A 6,000-nucleotide genomic window follows, 5' to 3' on the forward strand; every position below is an offset into this window, starting at 1 on the left:
CAGTTTCAGTTTGTTTTATCTGTCCACATAAAAAAAAAAAAAATGTAACAGATTATCAGCAGTTTTAACTATTCTGATCTTTCTTATTATACTTGTAACATTAATATAGACAAACATTATACATGTGAACATTTGCATACTATAATTTCGAGGTATACACTTGATTGATGGTGGAGGAGACCGTTATCATTTAACAGTATGTTTGAGTGAGATGACAGCCTCGGAGTAGATAGTATAAGAAAATTCAGGATTCTGACTGGAATTGAAGGAGTGCTGTGGAGTACTTCACATAATATGACAGAAGAGCGATTTCGCAACTCAGATTCAAGTGAATCTTTGCATTTCGTCAGATGTAATAAACAGCAGATCAAGGAAGCTCGATTTTAAGTCAACGGCCTCCATAAAAAATATGTAAATTTCCTGGCAAGCATAGTGCCTTGAGAAGTTTTTGAATTATTTTTCACGTTGATTTTGTCTGGTTAGGGGCGCTGTGATGCTGGCATACCTGTATATGGAGCAACATTATATCAGTTGTATTAAGTGAAAGGAATATGTACTAATAACAAAGAATGAGATTTTGTGGAATTCTCTTTAAATGTTCTTTATATCGTTGTACTATACATTGTCTACGTTGGTCCTAAGTTCTCCTTGCAATAAGTATGTTTCTATAGTCTGACAATCTAAGATAATGAATAGATTGGTGCCTGAATAAATCAATCAATGAATGGAAGTATACTTTACAACGTACCAATTTACGTGCGCATGCATTCATTCATCATACACTGTACATGAATACGCACAATATACACACAGAAATCAGGGGCGGATCCAGGAGCTCCGAAAGGGGGGGGGGGGGGGGGGGGGCGCCACAAATATTTCTGGTGCCACTTCCGGGTTTCATCGGCTAACAAGCCCAAAAAAAAAAAACAAACAAACAAACAAACAAACAAACAAACAAACAAACCCCAAACTACAAACGAACAAAAAAGAAATTCGCTTCAGCGCGCACTTTTTCCGTTCCTCGTGCCACTTCCGGGTTTCATCAGCTGACAAGCAAAAGAGGTTTCAGCGCAACTACTGCCACTACAATCGGCTGACAAAGATGGTTTCTTCAAAAATTAAAGGGGACGCCGCACCCCCTTTAGTTTTTTTTTTTTATTTCTTTTGTTTTAAGAAAAAATAGGGGCGCCTCCCTCTGGATCCGCTTATGGAAATGAATTAATGACTGACTGAATGAATAATGAATATATCAGTTAATTAAGAAAAGTTAGTATATATATATATATATATATATATATATATATATATATATATAATCTTATATATGAAGAGTTTGTTCGCAAAAACCGATAAGTCCATACTTGCCAAGTGGAGATATTTGCGATTAAAGGTCAAGAAAAATAAAAAGAAGAATAAGAACATTTTTGCTTCTTTTGACCATAACTTCAAAAATGTACCTTTATATGTAGTGACCAATATATTATTTAAAAGGTATTATTTTGTACTTTATGACAGAGACCGTACCTCAAAATCTTCAAAAATGGACTTATCGGTTTTTGCGAACGAACTCTTCATATATATATATATATATATATATATATATATATATATAATATATATAAAGATGTATAGGTCTACATACACACATCCATACATGTACAAAGTATCCCGGATCAGGGAGAGAGGTAGAGAAAAGTGAAGCAAGGATGAGACTGAAAGCGAGACTAGAGGAGAGGGATTGTAAATCTGAGAAGCGTAAAATATAATCCAAACTGAAAGTTACAACAAGCGGTCACTAATTTGTTGACAGATACCGCAAGCAGTCAGTCATTGGTCACGGTTTCATCGCAAGTTTTCTCCTTATTTCTCCAGGTCCCTATTATACTATACTATATACGTCAATGGAAACGAAATGTCAAGCATTCCAAGCAGGCCAGACATTCAAAAGTCTCTCCCTCTCCCCCTCCCTCTTCCCCTCTTCTTGTGACCTTGAGTCAATTAAAGTGAACATTCGCTACACATGCATGCGCTGTTCTAAAGTTGACTATTAATAAAAGAGTTAATGAATCAAACAAAGAGGACAGGAAATGTTTCGTTGAAATCAGACAAAAAGAAGAAAAGTTATATATTGTTATACCAGTAATATACATCAGTATAATTACTCAAGCAATTAAAAGTATACTTAGTATCCTTTGGATCTCGGGGAGATATAGCCGAGGGTGTTTGAGCTGTTCCGAAGGTACTGGGTGTGGGTAATCATACCACTACCCGCACAAAATAAATTGGTGTGGATTATTTGTTTTATAAAACAGTAAAACACATCCTTGTTGTTTGATAAAATTCCGCGGCAGCCATTTTCTCGAGTAAACAAAACGGAGAAATCTCGCCCATTCACGTAGGCCTGTATAATGTGCGTGTTATATGACAGGTCTTTTTATATTTTACTAATGACCGGTCATAGGCGAAATTACGTGTAAGGCGAAATGAATGATGTCTAGTTACATGTGTGCTCTCTAGCAATCATTTGATTAGGATCTGCTTAATTATTCTACGAACTTTCCTTATGACCGGTCATTAGCACGATTACGCATCATAGGCAAAGTAAATGCCTGATCACGTGTACGCTCTCAACTGATCTGCTTCATACTTTTATGAACGATGTCACATTAGTTTGTGATTCGCACGTTATCCAGTACACGGTCGGCGCCACATTATGCCACTTCCGGCTTTCATCAGCTAACAAACAAAAAACATCAGCAAACAAGAAAAAGAAGATTTTTTTTGTTTTGTTATTTGTTTCTTTTAAAGGTCTTCAGCGCAACTTTCTGATTCCACTACCGGGTTTCTTAGCTGACAAGCAAAAAAAAAAAAAGTTCACAAATCGCTCTGGTGCACATTCTATCTTTTTTTTTCTGGTGCTGGCACCAGTAGTAGTAGTAGTAGTGTGTGTGTGTGTGGGGGGGGGGGGGGCGGGTGGGTGGTTACAACCTATGTATTCCTATATTATCTTGTGCGAAAAAAAAAGTGGGGCTCGAGACGCCTCCCCCCCCCCCCCCCCCCCCCCCCCTCCCGCTTCCGCCGGCTGGTCATGAAAATAGATGAGTCCATGACGTCCTTTCTATACATGCAACTCTATCATCGCTTTCAAAAAATTATTATGACAACAATGCTTTGAAGCTAATAACATAGCGATATAAACATCCCCTTCCATCATTTCTAATCTATAATACAATTATTTCATGCAAATAATATTTCTTTTCTCCCTTTTCCTTTTATTTCAGTGAGAGATGTTTAGCAATTAAGTGCATGTCTAGCAAAAATGTTGGTCCTGAATGGTGAATGAATACGAGTTGTATATATCAGGTGGTGACATCACAGGTTTAATATTTCATTATGTAATAAGTTTCATAATGCTTTGTGAGCACATTTTAAGATCTTACTCTCATGTCTGATTTTGACCAAAATTCAAACATTTTCGTTCGTCTGATTTTTTCTTATGTATGTATATATATATATATATATATATATATATATATATATATACATATACATCAAAGTATGCTTGATGGACACGGCGTGGTGTTTCCCTTTAAAGCACTGGATAGTGTTACCCTATTTCATGGACACCGTGAATTAATCATTATGCGTGTTACCTTTGATAACATCAAGATGCAAGGGGCACAGTGAGGTATTTTCTATGACACGACAGTGTGAAAATATCAGTGTAAGTATATATGGAATATCAATACTGAATATGATGTGATAACTAAATTCGTCAAGGATGATTAAAAATAGCGTTATTTCATATGGGGATGGATGAGAGGTGGTATTAAAGGCAATACCATTTGCAGATGAAAGAAAAACCCAGCACCAGTGCTTTAAAATATTTCTAAAATGTGAGTTAGGGATAGAAACAGCTACTGTAAAAATTTGAATCTAAACTTAAATTTAAACTAAACCGTCTACAGTTATGGTTTAATGAGAAAAATACTTATATCTCATTATATTTTGAGCTTTATTGTGAAAATTGTATATGGTAGGATGTTTTGTGATGCAAAAGACCTACACATATGCATCAATTAATGTGATATCTTGAACATTTTTTAAATCGCTGCTCCCAAAGGTATAAACAGGACCTTTAAGCCTACCATGCATGATGTCACAAAAACTTCGCGCCGATCTCCTAATTCTTATTCTATTTTGTGACTTAGATTTGCCTTTACTCTGTTGCATTCATCATTATCATCAACAACAACAACAACAACAAAGAAACAGTTATTGCATACCATACCAAATAAGGACAATATTCAATACTGAACTGAAGATAGTATTCAGGATACATTCATTATGATAGATAGAATACTATCAGTCGAAACAGAAAGGTGTGTAACACCGTTTCATTTAACAAGAAAAAGAGAAAACAAAAATAAAAACAAAAGTCGAGGTGATGACGTTGTCACCACCTCTCAACTCTGTCACTGATTTCTAAAACAAGAGAAAAATAATGTATTTGATCAATACATCAAAGAAACAACAACCATTTCTCCACGAAGCTTATTGTTGCACGGGGTAAAAGTTCCTCTCGTTTATTCCAATTTAAGTTGGAAAAAAAGAGAGGAAATTACCTAAAATAATCATGTTTGTGGATAAATAATTGCAGACACAACCCCGTGAGGAATGGGCATCACCACCATCACACCTGAGAGCATTTTGCTTTCAAACATCACTTTGAAGAAACATTTACTGTTATAGTCTAGTTTTTCTCCATGCCTTGAAGCTGATTTGAATCTAATGTGGTAGATTCATAGGGTGTTGGTCGTTATTCCGAAGGTTCGTTAATCCGAAACACACAAATTCCCTATACCTAGAGGTTCGTTAATCCGAAAATGAAAAAGGTTTGGTTAATCCGAACATTTGTGGCGTTATTCCGAAGATTTGTTAATCCGAAAATGAAATTCGGAATAACGAACCTTCGGAATAACGAATTTTCGGACTGAAGAGCCTTCGGAATAACGAACCTTCGGAATAACGAGCTGTAACCGATTCATATTATTCCCCCCCCCCCCCCCCTTTCTCTCTCTCTCTCTCTCTCTCTCTCCCCCTCTCTCTCAGTCCCTTCTCTTTTCTTGTGACCTTGAATCAATTAAGATGAACATGTACTATGTGTCGTGTTCTATATTATACTCTTGACTGTGATGCAAAATATTTTCAAGAGTGAAAGTGAATGTTCGGTTACATCATATACATCATCAACTCACGACCATGCAGCACCGAAGGAATGGCACTTAGACGGTGTCTAGAACGAAGACTAATCGTATGTCATTAGTATGCACGTCTACGCATTTCACGGCGTCGTCATTGGACGGAGTTAATTAGAGACTTCCGACAATCCATTCATGGACTGCCACGCGCCATCGCTCCGAAGGACGACGTGTTAGCGCGTTTGCACTTACCTCATTACAGAAATGCGGAAGTTCATACGACGGCCTGACCGTGTAGACTCTTATTAGCGCGAGGCACGTTCACACTGTCGCTTTCTTTAATTTGTTCGTATTTGTTTTCTCAGTGTATGGACGCTCTAATGGTGCCTTCTAATGTAATGAACCGTGGGAAAGAACGGTTATATCCATGTGCCGTTAGCCCCATTTACATTTTACTTCATAGAAGAGAAAATAGATGGTTGCAGATGACGAATAAACAAACCCTATTATAAAGCTTAAATCAATATGAGTCCCGGATTACACTCATAAAAGCACAAAGTTTGTTCTTTATTCATCATATTTCTAATCCCACTTCTTGTGCAATATAGAGAGAAGGGTCATCATAATCAAATCCGACGTGAATTTATAAGAAGGCTATATGGAACTGAAGTGTTACATAATCATTTTATTTTCATCGGAAAGTATCTATCACAATCAAACAGAGAAATCGGTGAATAATCAGATTACTATTCAAATATGGAAAAATTGTTAATCATAGTGCGCTATAGGCCTATTATGC

The sequence above is a fragment of the Diadema antillarum genome, unplaced genomic scaffold (assembly GCF_040938485.1).
Source record: "Diadema antillarum isolate AM-2024a unplaced genomic scaffold, OU_Dant_1.0 scf00000030, whole genome shotgun sequence".
Lineage (NCBI taxonomy): Eukaryota > Metazoa > Echinodermata > Echinoidea > Diadematoida > Diadematidae > Diadema > Diadema antillarum.